General features: G+C 44.5%; 1 protein-coding gene across 2 annotated transcripts in view; it reads right to left on the bottom strand.

Moving 5' to 3' along the window:
• Positions 1–17,825, bottom strand: part of MAD1L1 (mitotic arrest deficient 1 like 1) — a 618,640-nt gene that overhangs the window by 410,032 nt on the left and 190,783 nt on the right. The gene's annotated exons all lie outside the window — the stretch shown is intronic.

The following is a 17,825-nucleotide window of genomic DNA, read 5'->3' as shown; positions in this document are numbered from 1 at the left end:
ATGCTCACTTTTCTATTAACCAATCAGAACATGGACTTTTAAACTTCATCATCATTCAGATACTGTACAAAGGACAAGCCAGATACGCAACACCCAGTGACTTGTATTATACCCCTTTTAGACATACTACACGGGATTTTGGCCAGGTTTACCTGGGATTTTCAACCCAGGTCACTCCCGGGATTTTAGTAACAGACCCCCTTTCACACTACACCTCAAACCCGGGAAAAACCCGGGTATACCCCTTTCACACATAAGCCAGGCTTTTCAAGCATTTCAGTGTTTCATCATTAAAATGGGACACGCCCCAGCAGCAAAAAAAAGCAACATCACATGTTTAAAACTGAAAAACCCGGGTAAACCCATTCAGACATAAGCCGGGTATTATACCCGGGAGTTAAATACCGGGAAAAACCCTGGTCAATTGCAGGTGCTCAGTACCCAGGAGTGAAATCCCGGGTATACCCTTTCAGACATACGCTAGTCCCGGGTTTGGGCGCGTTCATGTGAAAAAACCCGGGATTTTCACGTATGTCTGAAAGGGGTATTACATACACATAGACATTTTTGGATTTTGTCAGGATATTATGACTAATGAACCGCATGTGCTAATAATCTATGCTTTCTACAATATAAATAAAAAAGCATGCTGGTAATTGCTATACAGAAGTTTATAAAACACCTGTGTAATGTGATGTGCTTTAACATGGTTGTGCTATTGATATAGAGTTAGACAGATCAAGATGGATAATTCCAACATGAGTGGAATGTTGGCTTAACAGCGGCAGTTGCTGTCTAGCAGTCAGCTAACGTAGAGTTCCAGCAGAGCCATCTATGGAAGTGGTTGCCCTGGGACAAAGCTACCCCTAACCCACCATCCCGCAGCCCAACCCTCCCCCTAGAGCAGGGGTGGCCAAACCGCTCTTTGAGATCTACCAACACTTTTCCCAAATCAACTAGCAGGTGCACATGTGTAGTCATTACTAACTGCCACATTATCAGACCTGCTGCATTCATTCCTACTATAGATCCACAGGTCGCCTGAGACACATGAACTGTTGGTAGATATTGAGGACAGGCTTAGCCACCCCTGCCTTCGAGCCTAACTCTTTGCACCCGCAGCCTAACTCAAACCCTCCACTCCCCCAGCCTAACCCTATCCTTCAGCATTGAGCCCGATTCAGATGTGGTTAGGGTGAGCATCTTTGGTATAAGGACGCGCCACCTGCATGCATTTGAGATCCCGTGCGGTGTCCTAGGATTCAGTAACGGATCACTTGCGGCACCATCACCCAGATGAGGGATGTATGAGGCCATGTAGGCTGACTGCTAGAGCTCCCTTCCAAGAGGCCAGGAAATATCCATCGGAAGACGGAGATCCCGGCCATGGCCTCCCACAAAATAGAGGATGTGATAATGCAGAAGACATACTGCACATTTTCACTACGTGTTCGATGCACAAAGCACCAAACATCAGTATTTTGCATCTGCTGTCAGACCTGCGTCAGAACCAGAATGAGACACATTGTGCAGAATGGCAGTATTTAAAATGTCTCATGTCAACATTTCAATAATCTTTATATCATAACTGTACACTGTGACTGCATCCGTGTGACCCTGGTATGAACTAGAAAAGTAAAAAAAATGGATTACAGAACGGCGAACATAACGTAATTATCTGGTCTTATTTTCAATATGTGGACTGTCTGCTACTCATGCTTAATGGTCAATGCATTGGTGGCTTTTTAAGGTGGGATTTGAACCTTCAAAATGTTTGGGTGGTTTTGAACAGAAATGCACATATGTTGTCTTCACCTAAAAACAAACAAAGCAGATAACTCATTCAGAATGCTGATCCCTACTCATGGCCACATCCCTGTGAAAGACATGTTTAGAGGAAATGACTTTGATATAACTAAAAAAGGTGGCCATACACTGCTGTGACTTGTCGAAGCAGTTTAGGGCCAGTCGATTCCCCTTGAGCCTATCGGCAAATTCTCAGGCGGCAGGATGGCATGCGATCCTTTCGAAAGCGATCTATCCCTCGTCATCCCAGAAAGTGCTGCTGGAGGCTGTCCGATCCTGTACGCAGCATGTGCGATCTAGGGACTCCGAGCTGATGCGTGCATCAGATTGGAGCGGATCTAACACACATACGATTTGCCCAATTTCACTCGATTTCTTGGCTCGACCCGTCAATCGGGTGAAACCAGCCAAAGTGCACTATTGTTTGGCCACCTTTTAGAATGAACCAATTAATTCATAGCGCATGTTACAAAGGTTACCTGTGAGGTAGCGGACCATCAGCCCATGTCTGCATCCAGTGCATCTCATGTCTAAGCTTATAATTTCACATTTCTACAGTTAATAGTCAATGTAAAACATCCTCAAACCGCGAAGTTTGCATAGTCAGATATTACACAATGATACTGCCAAGCGTTGCGTAAAGTGTCAGTTCTATTTAACACAGACAAATATGCTGGATCAGTATTGTTGCTGTTTAGATTTAGCCGGGAGACCGTCAGAGCAGAAGCTATTATTCCTGGAGCCCTTGTCCTACATTATGAGATACATCCTGGCCGGTATCCAGGCACAGCCAGTTTTACAGCTCCCGAATATCACGCTGGCAATAGATTAAATCTAGATTGGAACTATTTTACAAATGAGCCCTACTAACATTTTAGTGTTCCTTCGCTTTATAATCTGTCATCTTCTAAAGCTGCGGATCTGGAATGCCACCAAACGTCTGCTGCATTCCTTTAATCTGCAGTGCATCAAGACAATTGCCAAATGAGATTTCCGCAACGTAATCTTTGAGAAACGGCCACCTGCGCTGATACTTGGGAGACGTTTGTGACACTGAGACCCCATCAACCATCTTCGCAGAAGACTGGACGAGTGGAGCCTACAGCTGTATTCCAAATAAGTTATCATTGTGATAGATGGATTGGGTAGGTTTCCTGCTATACAAAAAAGCACAGGTTCTGCTGCATCAACAAGGTTGAAGGCATTTTGCATGTGCTGCCAAGGAGGAGATGCTGCCAAAAGATTGCTCCAGCCTGTCTTTGGGTAGTGAGTTAGCGATGACTTCGATGATCTAAGCTCTGAGAAAGCTGTCAGATAAGTGACATTATCAAACTTGTTTACACTTTGCAGGCATTGTGTTACACTCGGTGATACAGTGCTGTCTCCCTGGTGCATTTCACTCCATCATTTGTCTGCTTTTTTTCACAGCCAAAGGGGATCATGAAGCAGATGTAATCTACAGGAGAGAGGCTATTTTCCTGATTAATAATACAAGATATACTGTCATCTCTTGGACTTGGTGAATAAAAAAAAAAAAAAAAAAAATCACTTGATGGTTGTAAAAGCAAATCACATGCAGTCGCAAAGAAAACTTCACACACAGGGAAGGGCCCAGGAACAGAGTGTACACAGAATCCAGGAATTGTAGATTTATCAAAGCATGCAGGGAGTGGAGAGAGGAAGTGGTGGTAGAATCAACCAGTCAGCACCTGTTATTTTTTAAACACAGCCAATAAAATAGCAGAATCCGATAGGTTGGTACATTCTCTCTCCAAACATTGATAAATCTGCCCCTTAGAAAGCTATTAAGTGATTGGTTTGTACATATTTAACGTTATTGAAATGTAACGATAAGTAAAGACCCGATAGCATATGCCCACTCCCCCGGGAAGGTCCAGTAGATGCCGGAATCTGTAGCATCTCTGAACATTGGAATCCGATGGATAGCATGGACTGATGTTTCCAATTCAAAGGAAATAGTTGTTCATTTGATGCTGGAATTGCAATAGTTAGCGCCATGTTTGATTCAGATCACCACCTGATGTATAACTGCATTCAGCTGTGGACACCCAAAACCAGCGTCTGTAGTTTTGCTTACAAATTGCACTGTACACTCACATCAAGCCAATAACTGGTTGCAATGGCTTTGTATATGCGATCACCAGGTATATTGCAGTAATGCAACCTCTGCCCTGTAAAGGACATGTCTAAGACCCACGGACTCAGGGAACAGTGGGGACCTTTCCCATCTGGTCCACTTTCTAGTGACAGCGTAGGCTGCAATAATACATGGTGACAGCTGCATGTTATAGTACAGCACCGGGCTACTGTCACTGAGCAGGGGCCGGCACTGTGGTGTCACCCCTCGGCTGCACACACCCATGTGATACCACTGCATTTGGTAGTATGAAGACATGGCCTGAACAGCAACGTGCTACCTAAAGATAAGGAATGGTGTACACAGTATGTACGACACATTGCATCACTCTTTAAGGCAGATGCTAACAAACTCAGCACTCAAGGTACCATAGCTGTCCAGGTTTTAAAGATATCCATGCTTGAGCACAGATGACTCAATTAGCAGTCTGTGCTCATCCATAGATAATCCTTAAAACATGGACTACTATGGTGCCTTACTGCTTTGATGACTAAGACGGGAATCACTGCTTTAAGGTGTTGTTTTGCAATTAAACCAAAATATAAGATACCGTGAGCAGCATCAGAGATGTCAGCGCACGGCTTTCTGTGGCTGCAGGGGAGCGCCGAAGGCATGTTTCATATATATATATATTGTTTTTTTATTTTTATTTCAATTATACTATAACATTATTATAGAACTAGACCAAGTAAGAGCGGGGCTTTATAATAGAATAGAAGCTAACGAGCTGAGCAGAGAACATGGCGGATAGTAAAAAAAAGGTCAATGACTGGTAATGTTTGGAGTCACAGATACATAAAATGAATTGTTCCCAATGCTGGAGACGTGTCAAGCAGTCACGCTTATAAGAGAGCAGGCCAAACACAGGGCCTGACCTCTGAAAGTACAGAGAAAATCCTGAGGCTCTGATCTATCCTGAGCCCATCACTCTCCGTTACTGCAGTCCCTAGTCCCTATAAAACAGATAGTTATTATTTACAATGTGGTGAAAGGACCCCTTCAGGGCAGAGGCCATTCAGGAAGGGGAATTAGCCAGAGAAGTGGACTGAATGCACAAGATGGACTTACACCAAGACAAAATGCGGAGAGCGAAGACAAATGATCACAGGAGCCTGAGCGGTAATTCCTTTACAGCTAAAATTCACTGCCACCAGGGCAACATCAATGGTGCTACTGAGGAAATCTGTTTCAATCAGGTTCCGTTTAAGATTAAATAGTTAAAAACGGTCCCATCTTGCTCTGCTGAACACAGCTATCTCCAGAAACCGCGTGACACGTAATATTCGCCAATCCTGAGAATAAGGGGACAGGAACCAGATGAAGGGTCAATTCTACCTGAGCCATATAGAAAATATATGGTGTTTGACAATATTACACAGTGCGTATACATCTAGATAATAAATCAGCGATGGCCTGTCGTGTTTCCATCATATGCAGTTGGTGTCGGCCACACCATACCGCTCTAACAGGAAAGTTTCACGCTTGTATCAATTGGAGAAACCGGAGGGCTGCCCTTAGCTCACTATTTGGTCCCCCATCCGGAAATGGACCCAAGGGAGAACATACTAGTAAGCTTCTGGGTTAATCGTGAGTGCCCTCCAGCTGCATAGCAAAAGTCTCCTGGTAGGAATGAGATGTGGTCATCAGAGAGGAGGTGAGACAAAGGTCACAGGCAGATGGAAGATGGGATGAGGGAGAGGATATTGATGCATGAAGGAGCTTGCAGGACAAAGAAGTTGTTTTAACTGGAATCTGGAATATACTTGAACTGTATGGATTCAGAGTAATGAGCAGCGAGAGACAGGCAGACAATATTGAAGGTCAGGGGAGGAGAGTTAGATTTGGAGTCATCAGCATAGAGGGGAGCCTGAAGGCCAAATTAGCAGTAGAGGAGGCTGAGGAACATCTTCACAAGTGAAAGATGACCTGAGCGGTGATTATGGAGAAGTGACACTAGGCTTTGTTGTAAGTAGATAACCGACAATATCTTAGTGCAGTTTTAGGCTGGAAGACTGGTCGCAAAGAATCAAGAATCGTACAGAGATAGAAAGGTAGGTGGTTTCACACAAGCAAGAAATAGGACAGTAATTAGGGACGCACTGAAGAAAGACTGGAGCAAGATCGTTTAGGACTGAGTGCAACGCATATGGTGGGAAAGTTCCACTGAAGAGGAGAGCTACAGTATAAGTTGGTATGTATTGGGGGAATGAGAGCAGAGAGGGGATGTGAGGAGGGAGCAGGTGATGGTAACCTGTGTGGAGAGGGTAGTTGGGGGGGGAAGCTGCTGAAGGGAGAGAGAAGAAACTGAAGGCACAAAATAAACTCTGCAAACAAAGCTTACACCTACCCTGTTATGTGATTGCTGTGGTTCTGCTTTGGGTCACTGTTGTGATGTTGATGAGGCCGGGGACTGAGGAAGCTACCGATCTCAAATAGGCAGCACAGGTTCCTACAGGCTGTGAAGCTTCTGAATCAGCCAGCAAGAGCAGGATGTGTTATGGGAGCGGAGCAACTTGCTGTGTAATTCCAGACTCTTGCATGCCGGGGAAGGGGAGAGAGTATGTTTGAAAATCCAGGAAATGCGTACACATAAGAGCAGTGGCGGGATTCTGTTAACGGAGGGCAGGCAAGTCTGCGAGCTGGGATGTGACTAGGTGCAGGGGGAGCTGTGGGTCCTGGAAAAAGCTTGGGCCCCATAGCAGCTGCACCCTCCGTAGTTACACCACTGCACTGGGGTATGACTAAGACTATATGTATATAAATATAAGTTTATGGGGAGAAATATACTTCTAGGGACTATTTATGAACTGTTATTTTTATTTGGTGGGGGGGGGGGTTAAGCAGTTGCAGGCAAACGCTAGTATAAGAACAATTGACAATAACCATAACCAAGTGGTTCCCAAACTGTGTGCCGTGGCTCCCTGGGGTGCCTCGGGACACTTGCTGGGGTGCCACGGGTTGTTGGTCCAGGACCAATTCAAATTATTTATGATCAATTATTTACAGACAAAACCAGTGCTGGTGGCTGCCAATCATAAAATGTGTACAATCAGAAGCAAATCCTGCCTTTTAACACATAACTGAACCTTAGAAGCACATCTAAACACAACCTACTAAATTTGATATATTTTTAGGGGGGCCGTGGAAAAATCCTTATACTCTAGGGTGCCATGATTTGAAAAATATTGTGAACCCCTGCCATAACCACAAATATATATTCTCCTAACGTATATGAAAGTCAAAGGTATTTGGGAAAACCAACAAACAGGTATTTGAAAATCTTTTTTCAGCGACAATTTTCATTAGAGAAAGGGAAGTTAATCTGCATTTCTCCTGATGAAGACTATCCGCTGCAGGTCAAGACATTGTTTTACTCTAATGAGGACACGAAGTCACCTAATAATCACTAATATGCTGTGTGAGGAGCGGTGCATAGCAAGTATGATATTGGGTAACATAAGGGAAATGTGCTGAGAGAAAAGGTAGGAAAAAATGAGCACGCACGAAAGGAGCAAAGGGGCAGGCGGTAATGAGAGGAGAGCAGAAATCAGAGATTGGATTTAATTGAAGTGGCTTTAGAGTGGGACTATGGGAGGATGAGACAAGAGAACACAGACACTGAGCAGCACACGAGTGTCGCTATTCCAAGTGCAAAGACACCAATAAGCTTGGAATGCAAATAGGCTTTATACAAAGCGACATAAGGTCATGTATGCTGACAAATACAGTATACACTAGAGAATGATACACACTGAACAAATTAAATTATTTTAACATCCAATGTACAATTCGTCTACTGTACTTACTCATGTAACAAGAATAAATGGGTAATTAACAGTCTGAGCCATTGTGGTCTGGGAACTGCTGTCATGTAGAAAGCTGCAAATTACAATTTTATTAACCCCCAACTGTCACAGATTAAGCAGGATAATCCAGATTTGAAGTCTGTATCCCAACTGAAAGTATGTTCCTTATTGGGCCTAAAGGAATATATAGATTCCCTACAGGAGGTCAGGCCCAAGTGCCATAGTGTATGCGGCTATTAGATGGGTGCTTTTAGAGGAGTGGAACAGGGCACGGGGCAGGCCAGTGCACCCCGCCACAGGGCACGCCAGTGCACCCCGCCACAGAGCAGGGGGGTGGACCAGTGCACCCCGCCACAGAGCAGAGGGGTGGACCAGTGCACCCCGCCACAGAGCAGGGGGGTGGACCAGTGCACCCCGCCATAGAGCAGGGGGGTGGACCAGTGCACCCCGCCACAGAGCAGGGGGGTGGACCAGTGCACACCGCCACAGAGCAGGGGGTGGACCAGTGCACCCCGCCACAGAGCAGGGGGTGGACCAGTGCACCCCGCAACAGAGCAGGGAGTGGAGCAGTGCACCCCGCAACAGAGCAGGGGGTGGACCAGTGCACCCCGCAACAGAGCAGGGGGTGGACTAGTGCACCCCGCAACAGAGCAGGGGGTGGACCAGTGCACCCCACAACAGAGCAGGGGGTGGACCAGTGCACCCCGCAACAGAGCAGTGGAGGGACCAGTGCACCCTGCAACAGAGCAGTGGAGGGACCAGTGCACCCTGCAACAGAGCAGTGGAGGGACCAGTGCACCCTGCAACAGAGCAGTGGAGGGACCAGTGCACCCTACAACAGAGCAGTGGATGGACCAGTGCATCCTGCAATAGAGGAGGGGGTGTACCAGTGCATCCTGCAACAGAGGAGGGGGTGGGCCAATGCATCCTGCCACAGAGCAGGGGGTGGGCCAGTGCATCCACATATTAAAAAAAAAGGGCATGATAACTCATGATGGGAAGGCCACTTAAACAACTGCCTGTCACTTTAAATTGCTAGGAAGTCTCTTAAACTTTTGTCATTACAAAGACCCAATCACTGCCACATGCTGCATTCGTTCACCACTGTTCTTCTATATCAGGGACATTCATATCATGCCAGCATTGCAATTTTATGTACAGTATGGTAGCCATTTCATACTGTAGTTTAACCATAAAACTGGTGCATGTGCTCATTGGAGCCCAGAACATTATGTATGTACCAAGCAGCTTAGCTGCGGACACTCATACTTAGGTGCCCACAAAAATGTGACCAACTCATTCGTGGCATCGACTGCTTAAAACATTTCCATCAAATCTAGAACATCGATGATAGCCAATCATCGGTTTCTGATGGCAATCAATATGCTATGACACACCTCCCAACACTCTAACCCCAGGGGAGACGGCAATGTTCTAGTCAGGATGGCTGGGCACTGCCCACTATTTGGACTATCACAACTAAATCAGAAAGTACCTGTCAAGAAAATGTGTTATCATCCTTTAAAGCCAACCTTGCTCTGAATGGGGATAGGCCATTAGCATGCTGTGCATTATCCAACACAAAACAATGTCCCACAATCCAGAAACATACTGGTAGGTTAATTGGTTCCCAACAAAATGAACCCTAGAATGTCTGTGTGTGTGTACATGTGATAGGGAATATAGATTGCAAGCTCCACTGGGGCAGGGACTGATGTGAATGTTCAAATATTCTCTGTAAAGCGCTGTGGAATCTGTGTGCGCTATATGAAAACTGTTATTAATAATAATAACAATGTAAATAAAAAGTTGTTGCACTAGAACAATGCGCCTTAAATGCGATTGCAGTGGGAAACCTTTACGCTCCTATCCCTCGAACCGGACTCCGACTCTCCTGCAAATAGATTAAAACAAAACACAACTGTTTAACAGAGCTACAACTGGGAATTTAGTTGTTGCGTTAATGTCTCTCTGAGACCCACGGCCGCAGTTCCTAAGCTTAAAGAATCCACCTAATTAGCAGCGAAGCAGGGAAAAGCGTGCAAAATCAATAAGGGAAAAATTAAAGTTACAAATCTAACAGAAGCCAGCCATGATCCCTGGTGAGAATCTCTTCCTAGGGTAAAGTTTATCTAGTGTCATAATTTTATTGAAATCCTATATCTTTCTATTGACTTTTATGGTTTCAAGCGCCATACGAGGGTTATCATTATTGGACGCTCAATGCCGCTCCGAGGGACAAGAGGGCCTTTTCTACCCTGTTCTCTAAACAAGTTGTAATTGCCTGCTTTATTGATCAATAAATCTCAAAAGTGCCTCCATTCACACACACACTGCACTCCATTCAGCCGCACTGCTCTGTATTCTGCTTGAAAGAGAGAAAAAAAAAAAAGTGAAGGAAAAAAAAAAAAAATTCTTTTGTCATTAGTGCGGAATGTGCCGGGACGGAACACTTCAGCTTCCTGTAATGGATTTTTGTTTATTTTTTGAGAAAAACAAACACACTCAATGTGAATGCAGAGAGAAGTATTCTGACACGACGCAGCAGAGTGATAACCGCATCACGTTCAGCCTGCCGCACACACTGATCCCTTTTCTCATAAGATGATCAAGAACCATGGAGCATATCTTGCCACATGAGTTTGGGGACAGATAGAAAAAAAAAAGAAAACTTGTAGTTTTCATGCAATATTAAAAAGAAAAAAAAAGAAAAAAAGAAAAAGAAAAAAAATAAGTTTGGGTAGTGGTAGCAGATGAAGGCATTATGGGGCTGATGAACAATTGAGTGTATGCAACGTGTAACTTGCGCGTTATCACACTTATTTATTTAATAAGACGGGAGTTCTGTTGAATATCGGTAACCAATCAGATTCTATTATCTTCTAGAAGGTGTTAAATAATACCCATTTAACATCACACAAATGACCCGTGACAGACGCGAGTAGTTGTAAAGATGACGAGCGCTGTGAAAAGGCCTTCTGAAATAACCCAGGGCCATGAACCCAGCATTCCATCCCGGGTTAAAAGAAAAGTTAATCCCGGGTCGGACCCAGGTTGCTGTGCAGCATGAATGGGCAACCAAAGTCGAGCGACCCTGTCCCATTCACACTATAGAGAGGAGGCAGCCTCTCCTTCAGGCACTGCCTCCTCCCCTGCCCCAGATGATGCACCACTGCTCTGCCTCCATTCTGAAGTCAGGCTTATCGCTGGGTCGCTGTGGGGACTAAACATTGCAAATGCCAGGTTCCTCCCGGGATGGATGTGAAAGGGGTATTAGAAGTAGATTCTGATTGGTTGCTATGGGCAACATCATCTTTAATAAAATGCCCATCTTAGTAATTAAACTCCTAAATATGCAACAAAATGGCGCACAAGCAATTGCAGGTGATAAGTCAGGAGTATTTCAAGAGCATCTGCATGTAGCAGTGAGAGGTGGTCAGCAACAGGGGGTGCTCTAGTGTAAGAAAGGTTCAGTGAGGGTTTCTCAAAGCAACTGTGGGTTACGCAGATTTGGCGGTAAGCAGATACAAGTTTGTTTCCGGGTGTTTCTTTTGTACCTATTCTACTACTGATGCAACTGCGCACTGAGCTGGATGTCTGGCAGCAAAGCACACACCATACTGACCCCACTCCTCCGGAAGGCACGGGAGTTCTTGTGTAGTCCCTGTCGGCCCCCGGAAGGTGGAATTCCTGCATCACACTCACTTCCTAGTAAAGTGGACAAGATGGGGAAATAATACCAAGAAATGGGTATGGGTCAAATGGTTGACAGAGTTTAGGTCGACATGCACAAGGTTGATGCAAGGAAAAAGTCTACACAACCTAATGGTCAACATAAGGCTTTGTGTGTCAGTGCCGCCAATCCCAATCATAGTCCACATGGATTTAAAAGCTTTATAAAAATCGTGAAAAACGCACGGACTAATGTGTTGAACATGGTTGTGTCGAACTTTTGTCTATGTTGACCTTGTGCATGTTGATCATATTGACTGTTGAACCTATCATCCGGATCCCCATGCCCCAATGTCGTCAACGGCATTTCCTCTTCAAGCTTCTACCGCAGCGTAGAAACCAAATCCCGCTGTTTTCTGCTGACCTGATACTTATGTCAGTGTCCTCTGCTGACGAAGCTATGATTCCCTGTTCTTGTCCTCTATTGTATTCAACTTAAGTTACTTTTTGTAGTTTTTGCTTATTCATCTATGTACTCTACAGAAGTGTAGACCCATCTGATCCCCCTTGAGGCGCCTGGGAAGGTCCATCATATGTGGTGCTTTGACATGCAATTTCTCGCATGTGACCCTGTTCCCCACTACCGGGAGGGGTGTCGAGTTGGTGAATCGTGCAAAAGTTCCAACCTCCAACTTTGGTGTACACGCGGCCACACATCGGTTGTCAAAAACCTACAATTTGACCAGTTTTCACCCGATTTCTCGACCCGATCCACCGGAATTGGGTAAAAAAGCGACTAAATCTGACTAGTACAGTGGTTCCTAAACCTGGTCCTCAAATTCCTTTAACAGTTTACGTTTTCAAGGTCACCTGTGGATTTTTGAAAATGTGACAGTTGGTGATACACACTGCACCGGCTGGGTGACCTGAAAAACGTGAACTGTTTGGGGTACTTGAGGACCAGGGTTTGCTACCTCGCCTGTACATATAAGATTATACAGGGCCGAGTCCACCATAGCTCCCACTCTAGATGCACTTTGTCACTTCTGAAAGGTTTGCCTTTAAAAATAGATAAAAACTAATTGTCACAATTTATATCTAGATGCTTAAGCTCACCCAGGAGGAGGACTGCATTTGCCTTTGCTGCCCTTACAAATTGTAATAATTGTATTTCAGTACAATCGTTCTAACTGGAGATTTATGGTTGCAATTTACATACAGTACAAACACTAGCAAAGCAGCGGACATCCCAATTAAGGCGTGCTGGTCCGAGCATATGATCTCCCTTTCTGCGGGAAGCGTAGTATAACCCTTCTGTTTACCTTTCCCCTCCCTCGTCCCAGCGGCAACAAACAGGAGAAATTATTAATCAATGCTGACACTCTGTTTTAATGAATACTCTGCAGTACTTGAAAAAAGTATCAACTTTTTCCTCTCATTAGGCTCAGAGAGCTCCGATAATTAATACAAGAGGAGATATAGAGGCAGCAAAATGGAGGGGGCATGAAATGTTTGCAACCAGATGCGACTTTTGTATTAGAATCAGCCATTATTCCAGATTTTGCATTTTTTTCCACTCAAATAATTACTTCAAAAGTGCATAATAGCGAGACAAAACAAAAACGGGGGGAAATAAAAGGCATTGTCTCTTTGTGTACTGCGCAATGCGTTCTTGTGAAGACAATGCAGCTTCTAAGATACTTCTTCCCTTTCATCCAAATCTATTTATCTAACGGAGACGGAAAATACTGACACATAACAAACACACTGACATGTGAATAAATGATGGGAGATAAACGCACAAGACAACTAAAATACAAGCAGCGATTATAGGACCTGAATGAGCCAAACTTTATTGAAGGCTCAAATCACTATTTGTATTTTATACGGAGCACAAAAACATGAATGAAAAAGTCGCATATCCTATTTCTGTGCTCCATCCACATCGCAACTATACAGCCCAACTTTTACACTACTACGGGTCTGATTCATACCTGTACGCTAAGCTGCGTATACTCACAGCCTAGCCAACAGGACAGCGCCACCCCCTGCCCACCAAAAGGAACACCCCCCAGCATGCGAGGGGAATGTGTACTAGAACGCATCCCCTTGCGGAGAAAAATCATTCGCTGGTCAGGACGTCAGCCACCCACCATGAGCAGGCATTGACCCGCCCCCTTTTCCCAAGGGAACGTCCGCGTTTTTATGGAAATGTTCATATACCGTAAGCCTTCCGCTGCCGCCCCCGCACCTCCCTGGGTTTGTTCACGTGCAGTCCCCAAACATCGGGGAAGGGACAAATTTAGACCAGTATGAATGGGACTGAATCAGCCCCTATGTAATCTGGCTACGCCCCACCTCCGTAATGAGGGGTCACTGCTACAGGACGAAAAACACCAATGGGAAAAGTAAAAGTGCAATACTTCTTGTGATCGGCACAGAATTTAAATTTCAAAATCTGTGACAGCATTTCACACTCCTATATTATATAAATGGCAGCATTTCACACTTACAACTGTTAAAAATGACAGCACTTTCCAAACCCATATGTTATATAAATGACAGCATTTCACACCGACATATATCACAATCCCGCTGAGTTTAAGGGAGAAATAAAGGGCCGTCAGCCGTTCTCCATCCTGCTGCCCAGGCCACACCGCCAACTTTACAGAGTCTCCAGAAAGAAAAGCGCTCTCCATTCAATCATGCTGCTTGGTTAACTTTGCTAAAACAAGCACCCTCGCATATAATACATATTTATTAGTATTTATAGAGGCGTTCTGCTCCAATAATAATTGCTTCATTACGGACAGCGGCAGAAATCTTTCTGATGAACAGCCGTCTGCTCTGGAATACACAAGTAGGTTAATCTCTGCTGTCCAATCTTCGGAGACAGAAGCCAGCCTGAATCTACCCTTTCATGCCACCCTGGATGGCAGTGCGTCAGTACCTAGTGCAAAGCATTAGTCCTAATCAATACGTATTGTTTAAAGCTTTATTTAAAAATGACATGAAATGTTCATGAAAAGACATGAACACAACGGCAGAGATCCACATTTGCTGCAGAGAATGATTAGAAAGGATTTATGTAATAAACCGATATATTATGTCATGTGACTTGAAATTAGAGTGCCCCGCCCACAACACTGACAATGAAAGAATTCCAATAAACATTGAATATAAATGTGTCCTCATTCTCCCTTGCACCACATGACGTAGATACTCCGGTAAGCGATTCCAGGACATTTGTACGTATCATAATTAGCGCCATAGCGTATATCACAATAGCAATTGATGCATGCTGGATCATTTACAGTATCCTAGGTATCCAGGGTTGCTCTTGTCACAATGTGGCTGGTATAAAGTCACAGATTAAATAACGCTGCATGACCGGACGGGCGGTACGGCTCTCATCTGTGGCAGCACGGACGGTGTAATGGTTAGCATTACTGCCTCACAGCACTGAGGTCATGGGTTCGATTCCCACCATGGCTCTAACTGTGCGGAGTTTGTATATTCTCCCCGTGCTTGCGTGGGTTTCCTCCCGGTACTCCCGTTTCCTCCCACAATCCAAAAATATACTGGTAGGCTAATTGGCTGCTAAAAAAAATGAACCCTAGAATGTCTGTGTGTGTGTATATGTGGTAGGGAATATAGATTGTAAGCTCCACTGGGACAGGGACTGATGTGAATGTTCAAATATTCTGTGTAAAGCGCTGCGGAAAATGTGTGCGCTGTATAAGAAACTGTCAATAAATAAATAAATATCAGTCTGTGTGTGGATTAATAGATCGACAATATATTGGCCAAAATGCATTAGGCAACAAGTACAAAAGATCAAATAAAAAGGTCAACAGAATTTTTTGGCTTTCCTGTCCTGTGACTCATCAGTAGACATGTACGCTCCCCATGCTTCGGGCATGGTGGCTTGCTTAGCTCTCCACAGTTTCTTATCCCCAATAGATGTGTCGACCATTTTCATAGCAACCTTTGAATCTGTAGACTTTATGCATCTCAACCATATAGAGTTGACCTCATGAACTGTAGTCCTATACACTGTTGGACTATAATCCGCATACCATTGGTTCTCAGTCTTGCAGGTTTTTTTCTCTCAGGATAGAGGCTGAGACACACATGTTGCTTTATGCAATGCCAGGATCAGGGGCCAGGGTACTTGTGCATTATACTATTATAGCATATGATGTTTCTAAGATGCATATCATCATGCTACAGAGCAACGTGGCCCCGCTGCTGCCATTCAAAGGTGCAATTCATTGTATTTTGACTTGAGAATTCAATGCGAATCACCTCGCTGAAAAACCCACCGCAGATCCTGCACTCTCCTGGATGTTCCAGAACAGTAGCTAAATATACATGCATGAGATTGACTTATTAAGCAGGGGCCTATAATACCACCTACAGACAGAACTGTCCCTAAATCCCGGCGTTTACCCTGGCCTGATCCCCCTTTCACACAGAAAAGCAAATTACTGGGACAAACATTTCTACCATGTAATTTGCTGATTAATACAGGTATTTCTTCTGTGTGAAGGGGTAACCCGGAACAAAATTCCTGTATCACCAACCATGCTTTTTTTTAGAAATATTTAACCCTGTAATTTGCTTTTCTGTGTAAAAGGGGTAGAAGTGATTTAAAACTTGGGTACTAATGTAATATCTGGGCTCCCGTTTTTCTTATGAGACCGCGTCCCCTCGCCACGCTTCGGGCACGGTGGCTCGCTGCGCTCGCCACACTATATAAAATCAACTCCATGCGTAGTTGGATAGTAGGGGTATGAAAAAATGGGGTGCATTTAACATGGGAGCCCAGATAATACATAAGTACCAAAACTTGACTACTAAATAGTTTGTTGGCGTGTACTGGAGAACTGGTATGCACAGGGGGGAAACAATCCCTAACACAACAATAACTTGCTAAGTCTGCAGATGAGAGTATACATGAAGACACAAAACAAGCTGAGCAAACAAGCGCAACCACTGCCGATCAAACATCAGAGAAATTTTTCAGCAATTTTGCCTCAAACAGGCAAAAATGATTCCTGCATATTACATAGACATTTATCCCGGTTATAGATCATTTTTACATCTACACACAATCTCTGAAATTATACTTCCAATTTCCTTTTGTCCTTAAAAACGCCTCTGCCGAGTAACAAGACACTTTGCTACCCACCCTAAAAGCTTGCACAATCAACAGAAGTCTGTTAGCGCGACATGACCCAGATGGGGTTCCCATAACGTTGCATCACACTCACTACTGCAAGAGTTCTGATGCCTCTCTGCGCCCTGACAAAGAGCGAGTACAATAGCAGTCATCAGGAGCAACCCTGTGTCCATAACTTTATACATCTGCTCCTGTGGACTTTTGGAAAGGTTACAGAAAAGCCCGCGAGGGGACGCGTTTACCTGTGAAGGTATCCGCTGCGCTCGCCACGCTTCGGGCTCGGTGGCTCGCTACACTATTCTATTCTCAACTCCACGCCGACGTGGATAGTGGGGGTAAAAAAAAGTCGGAGGACGCGTACCGCCGCCGCTCGCCACGCTTCGGGATCACGTGGATAGTGGTGGTGTCGTTGGTAATGGGGCGGTAAATTGCCATTATCAGTCCACTAAAAATTAAATCGGATCGCATCGCATCGTTCAATATCGTGTATGTGCATTTGTGGTATCCGATGCGATGCGATCCGATTTTTATACGGAGAATAGCATGGTGCGCAATTAACTTAGCGGGCGCCCAGATAGGAAACAAGTACCGTGTGTTCTATACGTTTATTTATTACCAGTTATTCAAATAGCGCACACATATTCCGCAGCGCTTTACAGAGAATATTTATACATTCACATCAGTCCCTGCCCCAGTACAATCTAAACCCCCTACCCCATATACACACACACACAGACAATCAAGGATTAATGTTTGTTGGGAGCCAATTAACCTAACAGGATATTTTCGGATTGTGGGAGGAAACCGGAGTACCTGGAGGAAACCCACGCGAGCATGGGGGGAATATACAAACTCCGCACAGTTAGAGCCATGGTGGGAATCGAACCCATGAGCTCAGCGCTGTGAGTCAGTAATGCTAACCATTACACCATCCGTGGTGTCCACATGTCACGAAAAATAAACCTCTGGGATCACATATGTGATCCTCTATCTGTCAAAAGTGAAGCACATTACTTTAGCCCTCAACAGTAAATGAGATCAATACATTTAATCAGTTAATTAGACCCCAATCTGTAGATAACATCTCAGCATGCATTTTAAACAAATGCAATAAGCCTAAACCAAACACATAATGACGACAAAGCAGAATTGGGGCTTACGAGTTTAGGCTTGGTGGGTCACCTAGAGGCTCTGAGGC

This window comes from Crinia signifera, chromosome 7, assembly GCF_055691185.1.
Source record: "Crinia signifera chromosome 7, ASM5569118v1, whole genome shotgun sequence".
NCBI lineage: Eukaryota > Metazoa > Chordata > Amphibia > Anura > Myobatrachidae > Crinia > Crinia signifera.
Note: the sequence above shows the minus strand (reverse complement) of the source record. Positions and strands in the feature narration are given on the sequence as shown.